Genomic DNA, 14,269 nt, shown 5'->3' on the forward strand with positions numbered 1-14,269 from the left:
GTTTGAAAATGGATAATGGCGTGAAGTTTGCAGTCGAGTTTTCCCGACAGTTTGCTCATCCGTAGTATTTCATAGCATGGCATAGAGAAGGGAGCTTTCATTTTATATCACAAAGCTCTCTATTAATTGACATTATCGCAGAGTATTGGGGAATATTCATTTTCAAAATATTGTTTTGTTTACTGCGAAACCTCCAAAGCACAAAGTTTTTGCTAACTATCCGAACTCTTGACCCTCCACGTGCTAAAGTGTATTTAATCTACGTTTCTACATCTCGTTTATCCCGGAATTCCTCACTCAATACTCGTTACGGTACACATTTGAAAACATTTGAGTTTTGATTTTCTTCAGTTCCAACGGCAATTTGTTAATTTGTGATCAAACAAGTTATTCAGGGGAGAAAATCCAGCAAATCCTACACGCAGAGTGCGATGAAAAGTATAGCTTTCCATTGTGGTTCTGAAAGTGTGCTCAAATGAGAAAACTACCTGTATGTGCAAAACAAATTGATCCAGTATCGATCTCTAGTTTTTATCTTAGTGTCATATGGTAGCTATCCACCGCGCCGTGCCCTGCGGCTAAAACATTGATGCAATAAAACTTCTTAATACATATTTGCTTCAAGCCGTATGCGATTACGAAACTTAAGCCGGGAATAAAAGATTCTCAATCGATTTCGTAACACCAAATTTCAACATCGCTCCGCGAGAGGCGGCCGTCGAGATTTTTCTCCGAGCACCCATTCTATGCACCAGTAAAAAAATGCCCACCTACTTCATCATAGCATCTTCGCATTTTTACGAAGGAGAGGCGAAGGTTTGACGTCGGTCGGCCACGTCCTTCCATCGACAGGGGACAAACCAAGGCCCTGATCACCGCGGATACGTTCATGTGCCGGAACCCGTCCGCAAGACCCTCCCCCCCTTGAGCCTCGACTACTCTTTTAACACCCCCAACCCCGCTTCCCGTCGCGACTCCCGCCCATGGATACACCACTCACTCCCTCTCAAGGCACCGCGGTCGCAGGACGCATCCACGGGGACTGCGGCCGGACGGGGAGGGAGAGCGTGGGGGCAAGGCGGGGGAGTGCGAGGAGAGGAGTGAATCGTAGGCAGGGAGTGAGTGGTAGGGAGAATCGACCCCATGCCACCCCTCGAGAGCGGCGGCGCAATCAACGCCAATTCTCTTCAATTTCACGGGTGACTAACAATGCCGATTCGAATGGGGATTTCTGAGTCGTAAGCCGAGAAGGGCTCTTCTTCTTTGTGGCGCTGCCACGGCTCCCAAAACAACAAAGTAGAACAAATGAACGCCTCCCATTTACGGGGCGAACCTCTCCCGGCCGCCGGAGCTTAAACAGGACGGAACTTGTAATGGATTGTGCCCGGCAACAAACACGAGAGGAGAGAGAAAGAGAGGGCGAGGGGAGGAAAAGGAGGGTAAAAAAATTAAACAAAAAAAACACTCGCGCTCGCGCAACAGGCCGAGGCAACGAAATCAGATGGAATGCTGCCTCGCTCCCGTCCGACGAGGGAAGAAGTCGGCTCCAACGGACTCTCCGGACCTCTCTCCCCACCGAATCCCCTCCCCTTCTTCTCTCTCGAAAAGACTTGGCAACGTGTTGTGAATTTGAAACGAGCGAGAAAGCCCAATTTATGAACTTGGGTGAGGAAACCTTCGAAGGTCCCCACGAGATGGATCACAGCGCCAGCAGGGGTGTGTGCCATTATTATTATTCAGAAGTTGACCGTCAGGTGGATTCGGAAGTTGCGCCGCGCCACCGTCGGGATCCTTTGATGAACCTTTTCCGTGGCGAAGGAATTGAAAAGTGGAGTCGCCAGAAATTTGGATTTGCATTTTGATGTTTCCGTGCGCGGCCGGAATCTTTTTTCGAGTTGGCCCGTCAGGCTGCCTCAGTTTATCTGGCCCTCATCAAGACGAAAAGAGGTTACACAAAAGAGACGTTCTCAAGGCGCGTGATATTTATTGAGGGGAAGGGTTATTTTCCTTCCCGCAATTGTGTCTGGCCCGGAGATGGATGTTTCCTCCATGGACCACGATGTCAACGTCTTTTCAAAACATTTGCGACATTCCTCTGCTGCTTATCTTAGTCCTAAGTTTGTTTTCATAGGCAGCCCACCGAGAAGCAAGCCAACTACTTTAAAATTCAATAACTCTCACGCAGTGGCTTGAAAAAATAGGCCGCTCTTCGGACATAAAAACATCACGACAAAAGAGCCTCCGTGAAAAATTATAAAATTGCATTCGTCTCTGATGAGATATCGTTTGTGCTTGGAGGAAAACTGCTCGAGGATGAGAGTGAGTGTGGGGCACACATACTGCCTCCATGAAGAGAGGTATCCTGTAATCAATCGGTGGGATGGGGGCCTGTCTATCAAATAATCTCGCATACTTTGCAAACAACCGTTTCGTTCGGACCACACCAAGTGCCTGATGCGTCAACAGCGACAGCGGTCTCGACAGTGAATCGCGGGAATCAATCGTTCGTGCCCTGGACCCATTCAATCTGCCGTCGCCGATACGGATTTTCTCGAAGCAGCTGCCCGAAGTGGAATTTAATAGAGACCACTCAAAGCGGGGGTCAACCAGGCGGAGCGGGAGGAAGGGCCCGAGCCGGGTCGGCGGCTGCAGCACCTGCCACCGCCGCTGCTACGTTTCAAGGGGGTTGGAAGTGGTCGCGGGAGAGGGGAGGGGTTTGAGGTGGAGCGTTCGAAGCCGATCCTCCGTCGGTATCGGCATTAGCTCTACTATCGGTATGAAGATCCTCTCGTCGCAGACTCACCGACAACGTATTCTGTTTTCTTTTTCTTAATTTACCGTCGCGACTGGGGATTCGATTGAAGAGTGCAGTCCCTGCCTACCCCGAATATGCTCGTCCACTTGATCGCAGACAAGTTCCTATCACCACAAATCCACGATTTGCATTTCAATCGCCCACTTCCCTTCGCGAGTTTGTCGTTGTCTCCCTTCTCTCCACCCCAGGGATCGCAGCTAGCCCGCTGGGCACCTGTCTCAATGCCAGTGGCATGGAGTCGCAAACCCAATGGCTCCCTCTCTCGCTTCCCTCCCCGTGACTAAGTAATGCGTCAAAACTTTTCGCTCTCCTCCGGGGGATGTGTAAACACGCTCGCGATGGGTTATCTGCCGTGAGAGCGACATTGAGACGATATGATAGAATCAGGTCAGTTCACACTGCGCCCCGGAAATTTTTACAACGCACGCGCGCGCGCGTACGCTCATAAAAACTCATCCATAAGACAAAAAATATGCTCATTTTTAACCAGTTGAGACTCACTTCAGAGAATACCTTCCGTCTTGTCCACTCGTCCCCTGGATGCCCGCAGCTTTCTCTCTCGTGTCGATCTTCCGCCGCTTCTACGTACCGCCGCTGCCCTTATTCCTGGACCACGCACACACCCCAACAATATACGGGAGTGTGCGCTCTTTTACTGATGGATAAAAATATTATGCAATAGGAGAGGCGGGGCTCTTTATTATTCGTTTTTGTAAAAATATATATTTGTATCCTCTCACTTCTTGATCGGGGAGGTGGTGTTTTGGGAAAGAGGGCACTGAAACCACGAACCAACCACTCTTCACACTGGGCACAAACGAGAACTTTTTCTTTCCTTGCCTCGTACACACTTTCGGTTTCACACGATCCCAACGCGAGTACGTCGATCTTTTTTTTCAACGAGTTACGGTGCGCGAGAGACTCTCCCTCCCGACGCCCTCGCTGCTGCCACGAGACTTCTGGCTCCGCTTCGTTCCGCCGCCCGTTGACTGCCCTGAAGACAGCCGTGCCCTCTCGTCCTCCCCGCCCCCACATTCCCTCCCCCCCCTCCACCTAACCCCTCCCCTTTCTCAGTAGCCTTCGTTCGGGTTCGCCGTTCGCTCCGCGTCCTCGGGGCGCGGGCCGAGTCCTCTGGCGGGAAGAGATCGAACTCGGTGGAGAAGGCGGAGGAGCCTGTCTGGGAGCCCGTCTACGGTAGTGCACGGTGGCCGGCTGGCTGGGGTGAATGGGCTACCGAAAAGTTTGTCCCCTAAACCCCCGCCCAGTGCAACAACCACGATTTATTGACCGTGCTGCGATCAAATTTATTGGGGTATGGATGTCCTCGAACGTTTTTCCGATGACGAACGCCGAAAATTTTTCGGTAAATCCCCGGTGTGCCTATGGTGCCGCTCGATGGCTTGTCATAACCAAACTTAATTATGTGTACCGCATGAATATTTGCATTTTGAACACTATATTCTCGTTCACCACGCAATAAAATATTACAAATTGAAGGAGCCTAATAGGATGAGGTTGAATTGAAATGCCAGAAAACTCCTAAATCTAACGCTGATAGTGGAGACGTCGACGGGATATCGAGCGACTTTGCCGATAACATATGAGATAAAACCCCTCGTTTAAAGCACCGTAACTTAAACTCTCCTGTTTTACCATGAAAAAGCTACAAAATGCGAAGAAAATGGCGGGAATTTCAAATTGCCATATTCCTCCAGGCGCCATGATAAATGGAATATTTTGGTGAAATTTTGGCCAGCTCGATGCTGTAGAAAAATTATATCCAATTTACTTGTAGTTACCGGAAAAAATGTAAGGTTTAATTATTTAATTTTCCACTTTAAACGATTGTGTTAATATTGTTATTCCCGATATTACAGTAGTGGCGTTGGTTGCTAATTCAAAACTATAATTTTTGCCCACTACGTGTACATTTTGTTTTGCGTTGCTTTCATTCATTTCATTTTCCTCTATATGTCCCGAGTATTTCATGCCACTTTAATTTTCCGGGAATTAAATATGTTTGTACAAATGGTAGCGACTCTTTCATTTCTCTTCGTACATAATTTCTTGGAATATTTACATCACCTCAGTAGGTACTACGATGTTTATACGTGGGACTCCTACGTGCAGTTGCCGGAATTAATTTAACGACTTCAATCATTAACTCATTTATTCCGTGGCTGAGTAACAACTCGAATTTTTGCGACCGACGTAACTTTTAATATTCTTATTGGTCTTTCTAAGTGTCATAAGTTTGAGAAATACCTTCCACAAATTTCAGTAAAAATCGACATAGAACGAACATTGATTTCCCATCATTAATTAGTGCCAAATATTTTAATGCAGTCCCCAACAATCATTGATAACCACAAAGTGATTTGCATTGTGGAAGTCGCAGGCTACTGTAAAGATTCCGATTGGGAGAAAAATCTCGTAGCTGATAAGTGGCGAGGGTGAACAATAAACCTCTCTAATAAATAATTCTTGACTCGCCCTGTCTTCGAAGTCAAAGGGATAGAAGTCATTCATCATCTGATATAACCCCAACCAGATTTTTAGAAGAGCCGACAGGGTAGATTTCCAGTCCCCCCCCCCCCCTTCCATAAAACTGCCCAAAAATTCTTTGTTAGTGGTCCCACAAATCACCGCACGGATAGCTTGGCCGGGCTCTTGTGTCCTGCGTTCCACAGAAACTTGAAGTCTTCAAGCCCGGCGGAAAGAATGATAGCTATACATAGTAAGCTCGTCGTCATCGCAAGGCAGCTTTAAACGGAACAGTTGAGTGCATCTACCGTTACCAATTGGAGGTCTTTCTTCCTGAATTTGTACGAGTAAGGCTGATGTCGACTGTCAATGTTGGACCCTCAAAATACACTGGAAAGCATGCTGTTCAACGTGAATAATTCACTCACTGTTAGTCACGCGTTCATCGAAGACTACTTTTAAGCCACCTATCTCTAGTGCCGATCTCTCCTCTGCTATTGAATTTCAAAACTTGGAGTTGATTCCCATCCTAAGAGAAATCAATTTTACAATTGTGTGAATTCATTCCGCATGCGTGCCCAAGGCATACATTTTCTTGCTTTCTTGTCGTTTATACTTTCAAAACATTTTACGACTTGTACGATATCAAGTCCAAATGTATTAATATATTTTTAAACTAAATTTGGATGCTGGGGAACGAAGAGGTGCTAGGGTAATGGTATTTAAGCTTTTTCAACTGATAAGTCAGAGATGGAATGCACGCTTTAGATGCTTTCCGACGAGCATATATTTTTACATCCTCTGTATCTTACTGTTGAATGTTAAGTATAATACTAAAATCAAGTTAAGAAATGTGGTGTCGTAAAGACTTAAGTTGGCAGATTGCTGAAACACCGCGGATTGACATATCGGTTATTTCTCCCCATGTATTGAGTCGCATTCAAGAGTGGAATGATATAATTGGAATTGAAAAAAATTCTTGGCTTGCAATTGGCCGTCTTACAGCTTTTAATTCCTTGAACTCGGCCATTATTAATCCTCCTGAGCCGTTTGCGGTTGATTAATTAGGTAAGAGCAACGGAATGACTACCTCGCGATCATTCCCGAATAAGGCCCCACGATTATTTTAAGCGGCGGCGTCCTCTTCCAGATGGCTTGACGAGTCAGCTGGACCACGTTCCTCGGCCTCCGGTCTTCCACATTCCAGCAAAACGGTCGGAGAAGAGGAGGAGGAGGAAAAAAAAGCACGCAGCACCTCAAAAAGTTATTAAACGGATTCCATCTCTCCCCGCCAATCGCGGTCATCGCAGGGCACTTTCATCATTTATTCATGAAGCGTCGGAAACTGGTCTTTACGCGCGGTGAGGAGTACAGATGAACGGAAAAGAAATATCACGAGCATCATGGCCCCACATATAAAATCGTCGATTATTTTTTTTTTAGCCGGGTCATTGAGCCGTAATCTCCCTCGTGTCGGCACACGCTCGCCTTTTGTCGCCCGGCCGACTCTATCGTGGGTTCCGGTCTTCACCTTCCCCATACCCCCAGCCTGGTCGGTTTACACGAGCAAGAAATCGTTGAAATGCCATCCCGTATTTTCCCGATGGGATCGCCTTTTCTCTCTCCCCCCCCCCCCTCTCCCCTCCTCTTTTTCATTCCCGTCCGCCTTCAGCGGTTGACCTCCCAGCACGAGAAAGTGATTTTCAGAGGTTTCGTGTCGTCGTCCCTTCCTACCCAAGCTCAATTTCCGAGTGTCTCTTCTCCTCGCCCCCTTGCCCAGTTGGGAGAGTCGGAGGGCGTGGGACTGGTCGAGTCTCCGTCCATTATCCTCCCCTCTCCCCTCTCTTTCACCTTCACCTCATGAAAATTTGTTCTCCGATCTATCCTTCTCCTCTTAAAACCATACACCATGCGTAAATAGGTACTAGTCCAAGATTTTACGCTCTTCGGGTCCTGAGAGTTCCATTCCTGATTTTCTTCAATTCGCATTGCCCTTCGTTCAATGGGTGGATTTTTTTCTACTACAGCTGTTCCCAACTTTATGTGGCGGGATTTGATTGAATCCGCAATCTTCCGTACTCCTGGTTTGGAGCGTCCATTGAAACTATTTAGAGGTGAACAAGAGAGTAATATTCCAAGTCTTCGGTTGGGGAAATGAAGATCTCTAAGGCATGATTACCCCTCATTTTTCTTTCCCGGTTTTTCCACTGCCATCAAGCTATAACTTTTTAATTGATACACTTGAACGATATTTTGCTTTCATTTGACTATATAATAAATTTATCTTAATATTCAGATAGTTATGCACGGTGTCTGATTAACAATTGGCTTTCGACTAATTTTGAGAGCATGTGGAGCATCGGTACAAAATATGTGACTGATAAAACGAGAGGATATTATGATAGCGCGAGAGCGCTATGTTAGTGGTAGCAAGAAAACGTCATTACGAAAATGTTTTGCTACTTTCCTGCTAACAACTATGCATTTATTTTAGTTCGTCCAGGCATTCATTTCATGCATCATCGATATAAAATAATTTCCACGAAAATAGCGACGGGATTTATTCTGTTAAAATACAGGTATTAATATCCTTTTTGTATTTTACTGTTTATTATATGCGGATCATGCACGTTATACGTTAACCGCATTCAGTTTTATAGACAGCATTGACGTAAGGGAAGGTAAATGTTGAAAAATGTACGACTACGTGTCGTTATGATTTCAGAAACATTAGGCCCATTTCAACGCATTATTTCAACGTAAAATCATAGCAGTCGCAAATTTGACTGTGCATTTAATTCGTTTTCAAATGGCGTAAACTTTTAAATCCCAAGTAATCCATTTCAGGCGTCTAGTGCAAACGTCTTGGGAACGCGTGATTCTAGAATTATTATTTTTTGGAATGGTTTTAAAGCGGATTTTCAAGTTTTAATGTAGCCGTGGAAGTCACCGCCAGTTGCCTTCAGAGCAGAGTAGGATATACCAGGAATGGCACGCGTATTTGTTTTTCAAAATAATAGAATGAATAAACCAATAGAGCATAGACTAATTTCATCGTATAATCTGGAAGTAAACAGATTCGATTTCGTGTTTATTCGGCCATCTTTCTCGTCGGGGCTTGTCGCGTCCGATCAAATATCTTCCCCCTCAACCGCTACCGATAGCGTCCCGTTCAGTAGCCGTTTAGTTACCACCTCGAAAACAAAGTCATATTGTTTTGAACGTAAACGGAAATGTCAAATGCAGCCGTGGTGCTTTGCCCCACTCCCTCCCATGAATGTTGTTGCTCAGACGGTAGAGGGCGTTGCTCGTCTCACCCAAGTGAGCCCATCCCGTGAACCCTCTGCATCCCATTACAGGATGAATAAGGTCCGTGGGTCCGAAGAGAGATGGGGCACCCTTCCCCGAGTTTCCCACGCTTTGGCTCTCCGGGGCGCCCGCGGCGCTGAGGTAATTTTTTTCGTGATTAGGCCGGCCAAGGGACTTAGCGATGATGCGTGACGACGTCCCGAATAATATATAATGCTCGAGTGACTTCGTGGGCATGCTTTCGAAGGTTCTGCCCCGAATTCTTTTTTGTATCGCAGCGGACAAAGATCTGACCTTTTACGCTGTCACACCTCACCTGCCGCGAGAACACGCACGGAAAATGATAGTAAATGAATGAACAGACTTATGGGGAAAAAATGTGATTCTTTTCCTCCAGTGCGGTTTATTCATGTCATTGAGCCAGCCCACTTAACTCGTCGAGTAATACACTAGCATGTCGGCAATGTCGAAGTTCGAGGATGCGAATCCCTCCTAAGGGATGGATATCGTGTCGAAGCGCGCAAATTCTCAATAATTCAAACCAAAAGGAGAGGTATTGTGAAATCATCGGCACTAATAAGATTTCGTTTAATTTTCTGATCGTTAACTGTTCTCCAATATGCTATTGGTTGGAATTAGTTTATCACAGAATTAGAAGTATCACAGTGACATACGAAAGATAGTTCACTTTAGGTGGATTCCTTTTCATTTTTTACTTTTTTCTTTATTAATTTTTCCCTCTTTGTCATTGGCATGGATTGAAATATCTTCTGATCAAATTAGTAGTAGGTGAACCTTGCAAATGAATTTCATGTGCATAAAATATCATTTACCGAATTTGCTTTGAATTTTTCGCTGAAATAATCCGACCACTATTGGGATTCAAACCACGATACCTCACATACCGCTTAGCCTCCAGGATTGATTCTTCTGACCATAACCGGAAACTCTCCGTGTGTACTGCATGTGTGCATTTGGGACCCCCGGTACATTACGTCTGATCAATATTTTCTTCTTCTCCTCCTCCAAGATCACTGGCCATCACCAACAGGAACCCCCAGTGACGTCGCTTTTTCAAATAGGTGCCCTACATCGAAAAAAAATCGTTGCCTAATCTTTGCGTTGTATCGCAGATTTATGGGAACTGTCATAATCGCCTTCTTTGTCAACACTTCGGGGAAATGATAAAAGTCCCCTCAAAACATAATTTGAATTTCTCTTTTATTTTTTAAATGACGCTTTCAATTCTTTTAAATATTACTTTGCCTATAACATATTATTTTGGACAATAATTTGGTGGTGCCTTCTAGAGTCATATTGAATGTCACCAAAGTTTTTATTCCCAATATTGATCATACTCCTTAAACATCGTCAAAGTTCATTTCTGCATTCTCGCATTAATTTATGAACTATCATATTACTTTATACATACATAATATATACAAAGATAAAGCCATTTTTGGCGCAATTTTTTACTAACTTCGTTAGATCACAATCTCCGAAATCAGACAAAGCGGTGCTAAAAAATTAGTTAAACCGAGTTCTCATGCAGTGCAAATACACTGTCAAGAGTAACCGTTCTGGTGGATGTAACCCACCCCTACCCTTGTTGGCACATATTGGCGTTTTAAGGTCATTCGCTTGGAAGATATGCATATGATGTGGTAAGTGTTGTTTGTGTGAAATTGAAGCTTAAAAAAACTAGGTTTGTAACAGAAATATTTGACGAACAGAGGTAGTTAGGGCGCTTAAACTAAGAACACATACAGGAGTTTTGGAATACATTTAAAAAACTAGTCAAATTGTATATACATGTGTATATATAAATATATATTTATATATAAATATATACACACATACATAGTTGTTGTTACTATTTTTAAATTTATTATTTTTTATTCTTTTATTTTGTTTTTTGGTTACTTTATTATTATCAGTATTATTTTTTTCCATTCATTTAAAACTCCGGGCTCATTGAATTGTCACCCCCGAAAGTTGTGTCTTCGCGCATGTTGCACACGTCACCTGGTATCTCGCCTGCCTGGGTCTCATCTCTCTTTCTCCTAACGTGGGTGACGTCAATTATGGACTCGACTCCTCGCGGCGGACGGCCGGCCGGCGTCATCCGAGTGAGCACGGATCCGTACTCCCGTGCGTGCTCCCGATGAAGTTCTCTCGGGCGACCGCGGGAGTGAAGACAGGCAGTGTGCTCCCGCCTGACCTCTCTCTCTCCCTCTCTCGCACTCTACGGTGCGTAATACGCGCCCAATAAGGACCACCCTGACGAAAGACGGTCCACTGGGGAGCGGGTGGGTGAGCGCACTTCGTTTGCAGACGTTCACTTTCGTACGTTCGTGACATTCTCTTCTCCTCGTGAATTGAGACGCGTCCCCACCCCCCGGTCCACTTGCCTCCTCCCTCACCCTCAAACCACCGACCGCCGACCCCATTCCGTCTTTCCCCCATCCTTCGAACAACTTCTCGTCGCTCGCCCCCGCACGGCCGATCCGTCTGCGCGGCACGCCGGCATTCGCTCCGTCTCCCCCCGCGTCCCTCAACCCTTTTGACTCCTCTTCCCGCCCCCATTCGCGTCCCTTCCGAGAAATCTTTCCGGAGCCAAGGGAACGCGGAGAATAAATAATCTGAGATGGCCTGGGAATGCTGTAGGCGCTGTAAGGTCATGGAATTTCACGGGGAGTGGAAAAGTCGTGGAGTTCTGAGATCCACCCTGAGTGTCTTTGTCCTCTGTCCAGCCAAAAGGAAAAGTTCTTCATCATTTGAAAGAGTCGGTTCCCTCTTTTTTGTAGCAATAGTCAATTGATGTCAACTTTTGAGGTTGCAGAACGATATCGAATTAGCCGACCCGATTGGAAAGACAGCAAGACCGCAAGAGGATTCAAACCATAGTCCTTTTGGTTGGCTGACGAGTAATCCACAGTATAATCATATCATACTAGTGATTACATATGTTCCGTATTTTGGTGGGCGCATTGAAAATACTAACGCTTTTTCGAATCCGTCTGTTATTTTTCACAAAACGTATCGTACTCTCCACGTTTTCTACTTGACATGTTTTTCGTTTCCTACGCTGAGAATATAATTAAAACAGTACTCTGACCTGGTCCAGCTCCTGCTCCAGCAATTTCTGCTGGATGATATGATAATTGGAGTGATTTCGGAGTGAATTCTTCTGGCGGTTCGACTCGCAAGAACTGGGAAATTCGGTACGTGCGCTATTCAATCGAAACCAGTATTGTCAATGGTGGATAATCCGTTACGGATACATTAGAAACATCAGGAATAGCATCTTATTTCCGATGTTGTTATGATGTAAAGATTAAGGTTTCTTTGAGCGATATAATCGAGGTTTTTCTTCACAGCACTTAGATATTTTTCTGAGCTGACCTAAGTAGGTTATTTTTATTTCAATTGGTAGTGAGTGGAATCTGATTGGGTCTTCGAAGAATTATTATCGTTATGTTTGTGTTTATTGACATTTCTGCGAGTTAATTTCACCGCCATTTAACATTCAAATTAATACTTTAAAATAGTGCTATCCTAATATCTGGGGCGATGAAATCAATCGTTGACTGAACTGGAATTACTTTAATCTTGGAGGCAGGGATCAGAGAAATGCTTCCTGGAATAAGTGCGGGACTCAACTATACAAATCTTCGCTCCAAGGAAGATACGGTAGAGATTTATGTTAAATTAACTAAGATACACGGGGAGCGAAAAGAGATGGAAGGAGGCGATTGGCGAGATGGGCTTCTTAAGAGTTTTGATCCACCAAACGTCGAGAAGCGCACCTGATTACTGTAACTTACGGCGAAGGGTTCCGATTCGTATATTTCGCCTGCGATCGGTCGGAAAGCCAATGTAGATCGTTTCGGGGATCGTCTCATGGCATCGCTTTCGCGGAGAAATGACGTCTCGATTGTTTGTTGACGTCACTGTCGCTGCTTCCATGTTTGTTTTTCATATCTGTCGCCGTTCGACGGCGCACATGCACGCCACAAGCGCGACTACCTCCTTCCTGCCTCTCTCAAGGGCACGAGGCAAATGCTTGTTACAGTGGAGCTTAAACCTCTCGGAATGCCCCGAGCGTTTCGATTACTGAGGGTGGTGGGGAAAATGCTTGCGGGAACGGTAACGCGATGTTTTCGTAAACACCTGGTTTTCTATTGCTATTTCCCTTCCACATTCCTTACTGTTTCGGCTTTCTCAATCACGGTTACTCGTTTTCTCACTGTAAAATACACTCCGAGTACATTTTGATGATTGTCAATTTGGTTTAGAGAGCGCTAACGTGGTTGCATCCCTTTTTCAAGCATCGACATATTATTATTTCACTACCCAGGTTTACATTGGGCAATTGATATGTGTGAGCACTATTCTCAAATTAAGCGAGACTACGCTTTTTTGAGCGAGGAAATTTTTTCGGGAGAGGCAAAAAAATTGCGTTGAAGCACAGTTTAGGAATGAGCAGATGTGATACAGGCTTTTTGGGCGATGAGTGAAAATAAGCCGTCATCTTCCGCTCTTCTCGCCAGTTGGAATAGATTAAAAGAACTCAAAAACATTATTAATCCCACGTTAAAAGTTTTGAGTTCTTTTAATGAAGGGAAGAAGGGTGCGAAGTCACGCCGGAAATAACTTCCTTTATTTATGAGAGAAATTGGAAGCCGTAAATGGAAGTGAGCACGCGGAGAGGAAAAAAATAGAATAATACGGGAGAAAATATTGGATAATGGGGGGGTATTTCACTTATAAAAGGATTAAACAAAATATTTCATTCTGGCGCCCACTATGAAAACTCCGTTACCCGTGCTTTCAGCATACGTGCTCCCCCTTATATTTTAGCTTATCTGATTGTTTTATGGCTTCTCCCATTACGCGTCGGATTATCTGGAAGGAATGTGAGTGACATTAGTCTGCGACGACCAATTTTACGTTAGTTCAAATCTCTAAAAGGTACCAACCTAAAATTAAGGGAGATTTCCCCGGCTATTACACAAACAGTCTTGAGCGGCAGGTATAATTAGGTAAGTACTACCTTGATCAAAAATTTCCCGGAATTTATTCAGAAAATTAAAAATACAAGTTTATTCATCTAAATCTATATTGTCCCCTTCAAAGTAATCCCCATCGACTGCAACACACTTATGCCAGCGCTTGATCCAATCCTCGAAACATTTTTTATATTCGGTTTTCGGTATGTCCATCAGTGCTTCCTGCGATTTTTCCATTACTTCCTCTCGGCTGCTAAAACGCGTTCCCCGTAATGGTTTTTTAACTCGATTGAACAGAAAGAAGTCACAGGGAGCCAAATCAGGTGAATTCGGTGGCTGTTGGATGGTATTTGTTGCATTTTTCGTCAAAAAATTACGAATAATGATAGCACTGTGCGACGGTGCGTTATCATGGTGCAAAATCCACGAGTTTTCTGCCCACATTTCTGGTCTCTTTCGGCGAATTGCTTCACGCAAACGTCTCATAACGCCCAAATAATACTCTTTGTTTACTGTCTGGCCTTCTGGCAAAAGTCATGATGCACTACACAGTTGTAATCCATGAAAACCGTCAGCATTGCCTTCTTTTTTGACTGAAAACGACGTGGTTTTTTTGGTCTCGGCTCATTTGGTGAACGCCATTCACTTG

At 44.7% G+C, this 14,269-nt stretch overlaps 2 protein-coding genes across 2 annotated transcripts in view; one reads left to right on the top strand and one right to left on the bottom strand.

Annotated features, from left to right (window-relative positions):
* Inx3 (innexin 3) overlaps positions 1-3,788 on the bottom strand; it is a 79,513-nt gene extending 75,725 nt beyond the window's left edge. The window contains exon 1 of the mRNA XM_071586587.1: positions 3,317-3,788. The gene's annotated coding sequence lies outside the window, so the exon portion shown is untranslated. The remainder of the gene's footprint in view (positions 1-3,316) is intronic.
* The window catches only part of spg (dedicator of cytokinesis spg), a 248,198-nt gene that overhangs the window by 135,601 nt on the left and 98,328 nt on the right, over positions 1-14,269 (top strand). The window lies entirely within an intron of this gene.

The sequence above is a fragment of the Hetaerina americana genome, unplaced genomic scaffold (assembly GCF_022747635.1).
Source record: "Hetaerina americana unplaced genomic scaffold, ioHetAmer1.1.p SCAF_24, whole genome shotgun sequence".
NCBI classification, from domain to species: domain Eukaryota; kingdom Metazoa; phylum Arthropoda; class Insecta; order Odonata; family Calopterygidae; genus Hetaerina; species Hetaerina americana.